Source organism: Anolis carolinensis, chromosome 5, assembly GCF_035594765.1.
Source record: "Anolis carolinensis isolate JA03-04 chromosome 5, rAnoCar3.1.pri, whole genome shotgun sequence".
Lineage (NCBI taxonomy): Eukaryota > Metazoa > Chordata > Lepidosauria > Squamata > Dactyloidae > Anolis > Anolis carolinensis.
In genome coordinates, this window is record NC_085845.1 from 78340913 (window position 1) to 78355704 (window position 14792).

At 39.0% G+C, this 14792-nt stretch overlaps 1 long non-coding RNA gene across 3 annotated transcripts in view; it reads left to right on the forward strand.

Moving 5' to 3' along the window:
• Positions 1-2360: 2360 nt before the first annotated feature.
• LOC134299284 (uncharacterized) overlaps positions 2361-14792 on the forward strand; it is a 205995-nt gene continuing 193563 nt past the window's right edge. Inside the window, exons 1-3 of one of the 3 annotated variants that reach the window (XR_010006470.1) lie at positions 2361-3300; positions 8286-8451; positions 11521-12729. This is a non-coding gene — a long non-coding RNA (uncharacterized LOC134299284). Of the gene's footprint in view, positions 3301-8285; positions 8452-11520; positions 12730-14792 lie in introns of those variants that run through there. The other 2 variants (XR_010006468.1, XR_010006469.1) reach the window with 2 other exon arrangements.

The following is a 14792-nucleotide window of genomic DNA, read 5'->3' on the forward strand; positions in this document are numbered from 1 at the left end:
ACGCAGGGTGATTAAAGTCTATAGGAGTCATCTCTTGGTCTTTAAGCATGAATTGTAAATGTGTGTCTTGTGTTTAATCTCTGTTTTGTGTATTTTAATATCTATTTTATAGAAATACATTTTAATATGTGGATTTCAAGTATTTTTACAATGTTTATGTGTTTTAATTATTCTGTAACCCGCTTTGAGCTACGAGGAAAGATGGGTAAAAAATAAAATTATTATTATTGGCACAAAGACATAGTATGGCACAGCAAACGAGATATATATGCTGGATTTCGTATCACAGAATCACAAGTCAAACACTTCCCAAGTGTTTAGGATTGTGTGATGTATTTTCGGATGATTTGTGCAGATCCCAATAAGGTGGCCTTTTGCAGTTGACAGATTGTAATTTTGTCAATGTTTATTGTTTCCAAATACTGGGTGAGATCTTTTGGCACAGCACCCAGTGTGCCAATTATCACCGGGACCACCTGTACTGGTTTCTGCCAGAGCCTTTGCAGTTCGATCTTAAGGTCCTGATAACGGCTGAGTTTTTCCTGTTGTTTTTCATCAATTTGACTGTCACCTGGCATGGCAACATCAATAATCCAAACTTTTCATTTCTACAACTGTGAGGTCTGGTGTGTTGTGTTCCAAAACTTTGCCAGTCTGGATTCAAAAGTCCCACAGTATTTTTGCATGTTCATTTTCCATTACCTTTGCAGGTTTGTGATCCCACTAGTTCTTCACTACTGGGAGGTGATCCTTGTGACATAAATTCCAGGGAATCATTTGGGCCCCATAGTTGTGCCTCTGTTTGTAGTCAGTCTGTGTGATTTTCTTACAGCAGATGAGGATATGATCAATAGTTTCGTCAGCTTCCTTCCATAGTCTGCATTTTGGGTCACTGGTTGATTTTTCAATCTTGACCTTAATTGCATTTGTTCTGATGGCTTGCCCCTAGGCTGCAGGAATCAGGCCTTCTGTCTCCTTCTTCATGAGCCATAGCCAGGTCTTCTCCTTATCAACCTTTCCTTCAATTTTGTCAAGGAACTGCCCATGCAATGCTTTGTTGTGCCAGCTGTCAGCTCTAGTTCATTGTGCAGTTTTCTTGTACTGATTTTTTTGTCTGCTGTGCTTTGAGGAGTTTCTGATTTTTGACTTCAATCAAAGCAGGTTCTTCAATTTCCTTTACATATTCTGCCAAGGCATGTTCTTCTTCTTTGACTGCTTGTTTTACTTGTAAGAGTCCTCTGCCACCAGATCTTCTAGGCAGATATAGCCGGTCAACATCACTGCGAGGGTGCAGTGAATGATTAATGGTCATGAGTTTTTTTTGTTTTTCTGTCCAAATTGTCCAGTTCCACCTGCATCCAATTTATAATGCCAGCAGTATATCTTATGACATGTATGGCCCAGGTGTTTATGGCCTTGATGGTGTTGCCTCCATTGAGCTTGCTTTTGAGAATTTTTCTGACCCTTTGAATGTATTTTGCTGATTATTCTTTGCTGATCATCATCATCATCATCATTTCTCATTTTAAAAGAAATATTTGCAGCAGATTCTTTGCCTGCAAGTGCCTACAAGTGTCCAATGAAAGAGATCTTGCATCCTGTGATAGGACCTATAAGTACCAGTAGGTAAAGAATATCAGAGATGGCTATGAATGTGTGTGATACGGTCTTGAGTGAAACACAGTTATGACATTGGTTACTCATGACAAATTGCAAGTATCTCAGTTTGGCAGAGACAATTCTAGATAATGTCTCAGTTTTTCTCTCCTCCCACTTTTCCTTTTTGTCTTAATTCTACTTCAGGTGCAGCAAACTGAGTCTTAAAATGCAATAGTAATTTATTTTCCATTAATTCAGTAGATCGAGAAGAGAGGTAGAACCGTGCCCTTTTCAGCAGGCTCAGACAACAACAAACTGAATCTTGCTCTCCTGGCTTTTGTGTTTTTCCATATTGTATAATTTTTACCATCTTGATTTTCCTCACCCACATGTTCTTCTTTGCATCCGTGTTGGAGGGCATGTTCCGGCAAGACCATGAATAACATGTCCTCCCCTTTTGAGATGTTCCTTCCCTATGGCTCCCATAGAGTTTGCATCACCGGCCTCGAGGGCCATGAAAACCTTCAGCATTCCCTGTACATCGCTTGATGTCTGTATCACTTTTCCCATTTATATAGTTCTTGAAATGCCTCCCTCAACCACAATCTCTTCTAAAGGGATTTCCATGGCAACCGTCACAGAGGTGAACATTTAAAGTTAACTGCAGTGATCAGAAAGACAGGTAATACAGAATGAAAGAGTTTCTGCTTTTCAGCGTCAAGGTACTATAAAGAGAGAATGCAAGGTTAATAATGCCAGAAGCAATTTAGTATACACATTTCAGAGGGGGAGCAGTAAGAAGGAATCCTGGCCTAAAATACAATTATTACTGAAGAAGTTTAAGAAGAATTGTTATGTAAGCAGCTTCCATTTTAAAAAAAATTAAATTAGAAGCCATTAATTTTAATGCTATCTATGAGTTATCAGGAGTCCCCAGTGGTACGGAGTCCCTGGTGGCGCAGCGGATTAAACCACTGAGCTGCTGAACTTGCTGACCAAAAGGTCGGCAGTTCCAATCCGGGGAGCAGGGTGAGCTGCTGCTGTTAGCCCTAACTTCTGCCCACCTAACAGTTCAAAAAATGCAAATGTGAGTGGATCAATAGGTACCGCTCCAGCAGGATGATAACAGCGTTCCATGCAGTCATGCTGGACATGACTAGACTTAATGTCAGGGGAAAACCTTTACCTAAACCTATGATTTATCAAAAAGTGGCACTTCTGCTAACATTAGCCCACAGACATTTGGCTCTGGTGAAATCCATTGGGGGTGAACTGATATTGCAAAGGAAAATGAGTTGATTAAAAAGAACCAGATTAGATCCACCTGTATTCTTAAAATATTTACATATGCTCTAAAATAGCATGAAAAAAATATAGCAGTTTCACTCCTTTGATTACTGTCTGGATTACTGTAACACGTTCTATGTGGGGTGGCCTCTGAAGAGTGCTCAGAAACTTCAGCTGGTCCAAAGAGCTGCAGCCAGGTTGCTAACCAGGCTGGCTACAGGCAGTGAACAATCCCCTGTTGCAGCAGCTCCACTGTCTGCCAGTCTGTTTCTGGGCACAATTCAAAGTGCTGGTTTTGTCCTTTAAAGCCCTAGATGGTTTGGGTCCAAGCTATTTGGCTGACTGCGTCCCCTTGTACGAATCTGCCCGGGCTTTCTCTGTGGCTGCTTCACGACTCTGGAACTCCCTGCCCAGGTAGGTTTTTAAAGAAGAAGGTTTTTAAGATCATGTCAGAGGCTGCTGTGGTTTTATATGTTGTTATGGATTTAATCTGAATATTTAAAATACTAATGATGATGTTTAATGCTATTTTAATATTTATACATTTGTATATTTTACATTGTATGCTGATATTTTTTTTATGTTAATCTGTGTTGAGTCTCCTGTGGGAGAGCTAAAGCAGGGTATTAATAAATATAATAAATAAATAATATATAAATTTGCAGATACTCTCTTTCTAGATTTGGGGCCAGAAATGAAACAAGTACTTGGGAGAGGATGAGATTGCTCATGCTGGTTGTCTGAATTAAGTATTTGCAGACTGGGTTGTTGTATGTCTTTTGGGCTGTGTGGCCATGTTCCAGAAGTATTCTCTCCTGACGTTTCGCCCACATCTATGGCAGGCATCCTCAGAGGTTGTGAGGTATGGATAAACTAAGTAAGGAAAGGAAAGAATATATATCTCTGTAGAGTCCAAGGTGTGGCAAGAGTCCTTTGTCTGGCTACCAGTATTACAATCTGGCTACCAGTATTACAAAACTCCAAAATCAAAACAATAGATGGAAACCAACATTCTGAGGGCTTGACTGAACAAAGGATGCCCCCAGGCAAGGGACAAAATATTTCCAATGCTAATTAGGGTGATTAACTGAAACATTAATGCTGGCTCCCAGTAACAAAGGACTTTTGCCACACCTTGGACTCTACACAGATATATATTCTTTCCTTTCCTTACTTAGTTTATCCATACCTCACAACCTCTGAGGATGCCTGCCATAGATGTGGGCGAAACGTCAGGAGAGAATACTTCTGGAACATGGCCATACAGCCCGAAAGACATCCAACAACCCTGTGATCCCGGCCATGAAAGCCTTCGACAACAGATATTTGCAGACTGTTAAAATAAGGATAAAGGTTACAAACCAATTCATTATGACCTTAGGAGGGGCCTTCTGAGATTCTCATGGTAGGAGTTTTCTTCTGCATTGCCCAACTTGCAGAATTGCAATCATATCTCATTCCCTGTGTGGTTATGAAGACACATCTCTCGCATCTGTCTTTTAAACTGTTAGGAGTTCATGACATGAGCCTGCTGTCCTACTACAGACATTGATAATGGATACATGTTGAGCATCTCTATCTTGCACCTCTTTTCATTAATACAATCACATCGCCAATCCACGGTCCTACAATTGTACTTCCCCACCCCCTCATAGCCCTGTCTTCCCACACTATTATCTTCCCTTAATTTATTTTATGATGGATTTATTTTTAGCTCAAGAATGCAATTCCAGCATTTTAAATAAAGAAAATATAAATATAAAAGAAAAAGAAAACAGCCGCCTTAGGGATAGCAAGACAGAGAGGGAAATCCTGCCCCTTGGTGTTGTAAGACCATTACCTTCAATGGGTCCTGGCTCAGGAGGGAAATCAGGCAGAAAACCCAGTCTCGTGAGAGATGCAAAAAGCAAAGTTTATTTTCACCATAGCTATGAGAAGGCAAACAGCCCTACATACCCAAAAGGTCTGTACTTTGCAAATGGCTGCCGCAAAGCATGTCGTAGCAAACAAAGAATATATACCTTGGCTTATCTAAAATTGACCAATTGCTGAGGGTCTTCCTCACTTTCCACACCTACTTGGCATAAGTGATACCTGTGACCTCACTTGTTGATTTCAACCTAACTTTTGGTCTTGGAACTTTCTGGAGAAAGGCACCAGCTCACAGGAAGGGAGGGGTATATGCAGAAGCAAAGCCACATAGACAAAAGTTTGCTATTTTCTGCTTTACGGTCCCTTCAATGTCACTTTTCTGCTGGTATGCTAGTGCAGAAGCAGAAGAGATGCATCACACTGAGGCAGGTGTGGGATTGGAAGCATTTATCTGTCAATAGTTAGTGGCAAGATGCACACAGTGTTGGATGATAGATCCAACTTACTGACTTGCCTGTCCCATGTGATAAAATCATTGCTGTGATGCCTTTAATGGTATGCTTATCTAATTTATGTTTATGTTTGTAGCCAGGACCTTTTATCTAGTTCAAGCCTCATAGCTTTTAACAACAAGCTATACTTTTGTGGAAATGCCTAGTAAAGAGCTTTTGCTGAAAAGTGCTTTTTATTTCACTTCAGATGGATGCATTCATCACAAAGTATTTCCAGATCTTATGCCTTCTCAAGAGCCCATTGAATGATATCTCCAAGACTGGTATATTGCCAGGAAATAAGCTTGCCCTCCAGCTGAAAAGTTAGATCTTCCCATCCCACCTGTCATCTTTTCTCATGCTCTCAAACTTACTCCTCTGGTTTAAGGAAAATACAACATTTACTCACCAGAGTTTCATTACTTCCTTTCTATATTGGTTCATTGTTATTAGCAATGTGTAAGACAATGGCAACATCTCCATTCTTCAAAGGACAGAGACAAAGTGCATACTATTTCTACGCTTTAGTACCATATGTATTGATTGTATGACTGCTTTTCATGTTTGATTTTACAATGTGTAATTTGTCACTGTTTTTATTATTGCTGTGAGCCGCCCCGAGTCCCCTCGGGGAGATGGGGCGGGATATAAGAATAAATTTATTATTATTATTATGATCCCCATATTCATAAAAGCGATATCCATGGTTTCACTTATCCATGCTCCAAAAAGTATCCACCCACCCCCAAGTATTTGTAGCCCTGTATTCTATAACATGTTTCTGGCCTAGGTAAAGTTGAAATATAAGGTTTGCTATTATCTGTTATTTCAAATATTTACGATGTCACTTCTCTCCTAAGAGGAAGGAAATTGATTCTTTTTTCTGAGGAGAGAAATGCAATGGAGCAGAGATACCTTTGCTCTTTACCGACATATTTTAACTTTGAATATGTTTTTGATGGATTTTAGCTGTGATTTTTAGTGCTGTTTGTGCTTAATTGTGTTTTAAAGTTTGTATATTTTAAATTTTATACTAATGCTTTCATGTCAAGCCACTTTGATCCCCTTTGTGGAGATAAAGTGGGGTATAAATAACCATCATCATCATCATCATCTTATTTATTAAGGAAATGCCTCTTTAGGATCAAGGGGGAAGTGGGTGTCTTCTAGAGATGTGCGCAAATATTTTCCCTTTGTTTCCTTCATGCTATCATTTTGTTTCGACCGTTCATGTACACAAAACAAATGAAGACATTTTCATAGGAAACGAGAGGCAACATGAAAATGAAAGTAACACAACCATCATGCTTGTTTTCATTTCCTTTTGTTTCTGCCCCGTAACAATAAGCAGGTACTTACAGAGGACTTAAAGCTGATGTGTATCAATGGGTGTTAATATAATAATATTTATATATTTAATATGTATATTAAGAAGGATCTGGGAATCTGACCTCAGCCCGGGAGAACGAAATGCTTCCTCTGATCTGTGGTGATGGGGGTTAAGGGTATATATATATATATATATATATATATATATATATATGGATCTGGGAATCTGACCTCAGCTACTGGGAGAGGGAAATGCCTCCCTCTGCATTAGATCTGATCTGTGGAAATGGGGGTTAAGATATTAATATTACTAATAACAATAGTACTCTGGGGAAGATCCAAACCATTTTAAAAGTTGGTTGGCTAAAAGGGATCTAAACGCCCTCCATGTGTGGCGATTTTCACCCCTCTAGCCCAAAAACTGAGGGGTGGGATGAGCCTCGGAAGTCCTCCCTTTGCCACCAATGGCACCAAAATTTTCGTATTTTTCATTAGACAGACAAAAATTTGTGCCATATAGACAGCCCATTTTCGTTAGCGGGACACAAATATGAAAATGAGACAAAACGAATGAAACTACACAAAACGAACAGCAATTCCACAGGAATGCACAACTCTAGTGTCTTCCCTATATGCTTTGTTGCCATTTTTAAAGTATCACAGAGGAATGCTTGTTCTGTCCCTTAACATGATTACTTGCACTTCTATTAGTTTTTATCTTAATAAGTTCAATGTCAATGCTATTTTGTTAATAATGATATTCTTAAATATTCACTGAAGTCATGTTCATTAGTTCCAATTAGAGAGGACCCAATAAATCAATTGTTGAAATGTGTGTCACCTGTTGATAAATTCAGTTGATTTTTTGGGTCTACTACACCTGCCAACCTAGCAGTTCGAAAACATGCAAATGTGAGTAGATCAATAGGTACCGCTCCGGCGGGAAGGTAACAGCACTCCATGCAGTCATGCCGGCCACATGACCTTGGAGGTGTCTACGGACAACGCCGGCTCTTCGGCTTAGAAATGGAGATGAGCACCAACCCCCAGAGTCAGTCACGACTGGACTTAACGTCAGGGGAAAACCTTTACCTTTACTATAGCAAGAGGATTTAGGCCAGAGTTCTTAACCAGGAGTCCATAGACCCCTTGAGAGTCCGTGGAAAGGTTTCAGGGAGTCCACGAGCTTGCATTAAAAATCAACTTATATTTATTTTCTCTGACTTCTAAATGAAATCTAGCATTTCTTTCACTTATGAATGTATGCAATAAATTACAATAATATTCATTTCATGATACTGTCATTGCATATCTTAAAAAAATAACGTACACTCATCCATACTTAGAAATTACAGTAGATGTTGGACCCAGCACAGAATAATCCCAGCTGCAGTCACAATATACAACTCATCATCATTATAATATTCAGTAAAATAACAAAAACAGTCATTGTTTTCATGGCAGAATGTGTTCAAACATTCAATCACCACCCAGCTACAGAATAAAATGTCATAATCCCGTAACAGATGTATCATATGGGGCTATCTATCATTTGTTTAAGAGTTCACATATTCTTTCCAGTAAACATGAACCCAAAATATGGATGAAGACTAACATTCTTATTAGAATCTTCCACCACTTACTGAAGTCTTATGAATGCCAAATGTCAATATTGGATTTTTTAAAAAAAATATTGGCCTTGTTCAGCAGGGAAACATATGCCCACATTTTCTACAAGAAGAAACAAACTTCATATGGCACATCCAGCCCAGTGAATAAGTGACAGACGCTGATGCTGTTGCAGAAGACCCAGTTTCAAAGCAACAACAAATTCTCCAAGCAGGTAAAGGAGCTCAAGAGAGCTTAGGAAAAGGTCAGTGGTTGTTCTCTCAGTGGTCCTTGGGGCAGAAAAATAAAAATGCCCTTTCAATGTTTAGTCAGAAGAAAATATAGTTTGACAAACTTAAAAGAAGTCAAAAGCAAGCTATGAGGCATATGTGCAGTTAGTTACAACTGTTATCACAGGCCCCTATATGGCATATTGTGATATACGTTGCAGAGTGACTACACAATGGCCTCTGAATGACCTTGTTCATGCTCGCTATTTCTTCATTGCACAGACAGAAAAAATGAATTCCAGGTAAATCCCATATTCTCACAGTTTTTATAGATGTGCAGGAACACAAAATGCCAAAAAAAGATGAACACTTCCAGATAGATTTTGACACTAGCAGCTGTATGAAAACCAAGTCTTAATCTCAATATTGTACACTAAGTAAATTAATGAATTATGAAGCTACTGAATGCAATTTGTTGATAGCACAAAAAAGCTACCCTACATTTAGAGAGATAACAGAATAAAAGGTGCTTGGTTATTGTGAGTTTTCCGGGCTGTATGCCCATGTTCCAGAAGCATTCTCTCCTGACATTTTTCCCACATCTATGGCAGGCATCCTCAGAGGTTGTGAGGTATCTTGGAAAACTAAGCAAGGAAGGTTTATATATCGGTGGAAGGTTCAGGGTGGGAGAAAGAATTCTTGTCTGTTGGAGGCCAGTGTGAATGTTGTAATTAATCACTTTGATTAGCATTAATGACCTTGCCAGCTTCATGTCCTGGCTTCTAACTGCCTGGGGGAATCCTTTGTTTTAAAAGGTACTTATCACCCATTTGTTTTTAATTATCTTTGCTTTATGCACAGAATGAAATAATGATCAGGAAAGTGAATGAAGAGTTTCATCCTCAGATAAAATATGTGAGAAATTCCAAAGGAAATTAAGAACATTTCATTTTGGCTGAGACTATTTCTTCCTACCTAAGAAGTCATATAAGTCTAATCTTTGTTCAGTAACTAGGGAGAATAAAAGGAAGTGATTCTCTGATAGAGGAACTGTTTTGAGAAGGAGTGACAGACCTCAAACATCCCATGTCCTAAAATTGTAGGGCAAAACCTAAGCTCTAGGGCAGTTCTTGGGGATGTAACAAAAGGCAGCTCTTTGTGATGTCCTTCAGCATTTGCTTAAATGGTCATTGAATTAAGCATGGACACATTCCTTTTTTATTGTTCTGATCATACTTAAGGTGTTTCAAGGTTAACAGTGTAAAGTGCAACAGTGTACTTATGTGGAGTCAGGATGCTAAAGAAAAAAAAATGAACTTAGGCAGCAGGTGGCAATGCAAGGGAGCTTTTGTAGTATACCGCCCTCCCCAGTCAGTGGTCAGAGGTCAAAACTATGGGAACTGTTATAAAACAATTGCATAAAGAGTTACGAGATATTACTTTGCATGATATTGAGCAAAGTACATCACAAGTGTAATCCTAGGTCACAGTAACATAAACCCCCAAGAGGATTCTGTCTTATGTTTTTCAAGCTGTGCTTCAGTTCTGTTTTTAACAGCTTTGCTGGAATCTTATATCACCTTTTACTTAACATAACTTTAGATGTACCTAGCTATGGAGTAGAAGCACTAGGAAACTCTGTTAATCAATTGTGAAGATGTAGTTTGGAACACCATCTAGTGTCTTGTTATGATGTGCCCCAATGGTGCAATTAGCATAATTTCACATCTGCCACTTTCCTGGTTCTGCTACACAGTTACATGATAGCAGCACTAGTACTGGGTACAGATGTTACATAGTTTATTAGTACAACTTTTCATAGAATCATACAGTTGGAAAAGATAACAAGGGCCATCCAGTCCAATCCACTACTATTCAGGAAAACATAGGACTGTTGTAGCCCAGCCTGCACCTGAGCTGTCAGATGAGCCTTGGGTTGGGCCTATTCAGTCTGTGATTGTACCTGCATCTGACCTGTCAGATGAATTTGGGTTGGGGCCTAGGATTCCCATGCAGCCACATGAGGCTGCTGTTCCTGAACAGCCAGATTTAGATGAGATTGTTGTTCCTGAGGATTCTGGGAGCAGGCATACAATGGTTTCAAGCAGGCAGCTGAACCGCATTCCTAGGGAGAGTCAAGGTTGAGTTATCCCTTGGCAGATGGGCATTCCAGTTGTGATAAGAGTAATAAAGTTGACAGAAAAAAAGGCAATATGTCAACAGAGACAAGAAAGGGAGGTTCTGCGAAGGAGCTGATGGTTGCTAATGAGAATAGATTTTGAGAAAACTTCCCATGGAAAGAGGCCTTGATTCTAGCTTTAAGAGAAACCACTTCTGAGAGTGATTTTCAGAGGTGGTAACTTTGCTCATCGAAAGTGTTGCTCCTGTTTCATGGACTCTTGTTTCATGCTTTTTTCATGTTACCTATCTTTTTTCATGTTACCTATGGACTTTCATGCCAGGTCAACTTCTTTTTCAATTCCCTACATAGAGACATGTAAAAATGCCCAATTTGCCATGTGGTGGGAATTCCCCCTTGCCCGCTTGTAAAGATAACAATGATGCCATCATGGAGGGAGGAGCTGAAATGGGCATTATTAATTCCTTTCTTCCACCATTACTGTTTTGGAACAAGGAAGAAGGAATAATTATTTATATATCCTTTTAAATGTAAAATAAGTAGACCTAACTTTTGAACTGAGAGCTGTCTGTACTTATAAAGAGAAAACGTAATATCCAAAGAAAATTGGGGAGACAATGGGAGGAGAAATATGTCTCCTGTGTGATGAGAAGGCAAATGGATAATTAAAAAATAAAGCAAAAGAAGGAAACCATGGGGATAAGAAAAATCATTCATTTAATTTCAAAATGGGGCTTTGCAAAGCTTAAGGGAAAAACAATCTCAACACTTTACTTATCCCATGGTATGAAGTCTATAATCAAAGCATATGCAACAGATGGCCATCCAGCCCCTATTTAAAAAACCTTCATAGAAGAAGACTCCGCTACTCTCCCAAGTCATAGTAGCCCATTGTATTCCATTGTTGAACAGTTCTTACTACCAACAGGTTTTTCCTAATGTTTATATGGAATCTCTTTTCCAGGTTCTCCAATTCCTTGGAGCAGCAGAAAACAAGCTTGCCCCCTCCTCGGTATGGCTTCCTTTCAACTATTTAAATATGGTCATCATGTCCCCGGTCTCAACCTTCTCTTTTCTAGGTGAAACATACCTAGCTCCATAAGTAGCTCTCCGCAGAGCTTGGCTTCCAGACCATTTATCATTTTGATCACCCTTTTTTGAACATGGTCTAGCTTGTCAATATCCTTCTTGAATTGTGGGGTCCAGAACTAGGCACGGTACTCCAGGTGAGATCTAGCAAAACAGAACAGAGTTGTACTATTACTTCCCTCAGACTAGACACCATACTCATACTGCTCCAGCCTAGAATTGCATTGCCTTTTTATCTGCCACGTTTGTTTCTTGAAAGTCTAGTGAATATGCCAGAAAGCATCCAACTGGTATGCTGTTGAAACAGGTGACATAGAAATGTTTGATAGATTATTTTTACATGGTAAAGGATTTTTACAAGTCAATATATTGTATTTGCTTTTAAAAGAAAAGAGAAGAAATGTAGAAAATAAAGGATTTTAGGTTAATAGTTTTGTTTGCTTTAAAGGAAGGATGAGAAATATTTGAGAGCCCAGGATCAAAATGAGAAATTGTGAATACAAAAACCTCTGGGAAAGTCATCTGTCCATTAAAAATAATTCTACACAGTGCCATGCAACAAACAACAATATTCCTAGAAACAGGAAGTGATGCAAACCTACAAGTCACACTCTTGACCACCTTAATAATAGAAATAATAATAATAAAAGAAAAAGGTTTGGATCATTGACATTGCCATCCCAGGTGACAGTCGCATTGACGAAAAACAACAGAAAAAACTCATCCGCTATCAGGACCTCAAGATTGAACTTCAAAGACTCTGGCAGAAACCAGTGCAGGTGGTCCCAGTGGTGATGGGCACACTGGGTGCCGTGCCAAAAGATCTCAGCTGGCATTTGGAAACAATAGACATTGACAAAATTATGATCTGCCAACTGCAAAAGGCCACCCTGCTGGGATCTGCGCGCATCATCCGAAAATATATCACACAGTCCTAGACACTTGGGAAGTGTTCGACTTGTGATTTTGTGATATGAAATCCAGCATATCTATCTTGTTTGCTGTATCATAAAATAATAATAATAATAATAATAATAATAATAATAATAATAATAATAATAATAATAATGCTTTATTTGTCTATCTCCTCAAGGGGACTCAGGGCGGATTCCAGCATAGACAACACAAGGCAAACATTCAATGCCTAGAAACACAGAAAAGGTAAAAGCTTCCTATTCTGGCTCTTGAGGGGTGGTGATAATCTCTGGTTCTGGGGTGCTCATCTCCATTTCTAAACCAAAGAGCCTCCGTTGTCCATAGACACCCCATAGGTCATGTAGCCGGAATGACTGCATACAACACCATTTACCTTCCCACCAAGGTGGTACCTATTGATCTACTCACATTTGCATGTTTTCAAACTGCTAGTTTGGCAGAAGCTGGGGCTAACAGCGGAAGCTCATGCTGTATAGCCCTGTCATGATAGATTCGAACTGCCAATCCTCTAATCAGCAAGTTCAGCAGCTCAGCAGTTTAACCCGTTGCGCAACAGTGGCCCCTTATGACCAACTTGTTGTTTTTACAGGATGAAGGTGGTTTTTACTCAGTTTTAATCTAGTTTGACCTTATTTGCTCTTCCTTCTCTCATCTATACTGGCATATTCCACCTAACTAAATGGTTTTGTCAAGGAAGACATGTTTTTCAAAACTGATCACAAGGTGAGATGTTTCCAGATACAGATAAACTGCTCAGTTGCCATTTTTAAGACTTTCCTAGTAATTGGTTGACACAATAAGTGCTTCCAAAGTGCTGGCGGGTAGTCCGAGGAAGCATTAACTTTGAACTACTTAGACAGCTGTGCCGCAAGTATCTCAAGTTTTACATCTTTAAAGGCCAGCCACATTTTTCTTAAAGCAAGTAATTTATAACTCTTCCTTCACAAGTTCTGATAGAGATTTGACAATGTTGCTTGCCTTCTGCTAAATAATGCTAATTAGGAGGGTAGTAAATGCTCTTCTACTGCCTTGGGGTAGTTATAAGAAACAGAAGAAGGAAAAGGAAGAATATTATCAAGGTCACATTGGTGTTTTGCAACTGCATTAAGCTACTGATCATTAAGAGATCTGAAACAAAATGTAATCAGTGCACACCTAAACCTTTTCTGCTGACCAAAGAATAGCTGTATCAGATCCAAATTACCACTTTAATTATGGTTTAATTAAACTGATATAAGAATAGATGGATCAAGAAATCTAGGGAAGCTGAAAATGATTGCAACCAATGTTTTCAGTGAGGAAGACTTCAATCCCCTGTGACATATGTGTTTATTTGCTCTGTAGAAAGACCGTTTTTAGAATAGCGGAATTAAAAAATCAATACATTACAGTTTGGGGCCTTTGCTGTCCATTTTTCACAGTAAATTCAGCACTGACCCTATTGTGTCCTGATATTCTATTCTATTTTTTGTGGCTATGAAAAGATATAAAGGACAAGGCTTATAACCTGCATTTTTGCACTCTACTCCTAGGTCAATAAATGCCACCCCCTGAAAATCCACCAGAGATTACTTAAGCCTTTTCTAGAAATTGAAATGCTTTTCCTTTCCTTTTTTTTCAACTGAAAAAAACTTTCAGTAGCCAAAGATAATTTCACACTTTTCTTTCAACTGTTCGAGAAATCATATTTTTAAAGCATGCTGTTTGTTACCTATTCTGAGTCGGGGGATAGAAAGGTTAGTCTGTACCCCCCACCCAATTTTTGCTGGGGAGGAATACATAAATATTAGATAGAAGGATTTATTTTTACTTGACTATGCCAAAAGAGAACTAATTTCAACCCAGAAAGCTACAGATTTACATTTAGTTCATGTTGCCTTAGAGAAGCTGAATAAATATGTGAATGTTACAAAGTTAATAGAGGGGACATTGGCAATGCTTCTGGACTAAAGTCTGTCACTTGCTTCCTAATCCACAAAAGCAAGTGATTACAGATCCTCATTCTGTCAACATTGCCACAACCTTATCTGCATAGGTCTATCATCTCAGTCGGGATATTTAAAATGGATATGGTTGCAAAGGTCTGTTGAGTCAGGAGGAGATCAGTGTTCAAAGCAAATGTGGATCTGGTTTACTGGGTTTATTATCAGCTTTAATATTTAAAAATTAAGATGGTGCTTATTATATGCAGTATACTGTGGTGCTCAGCCA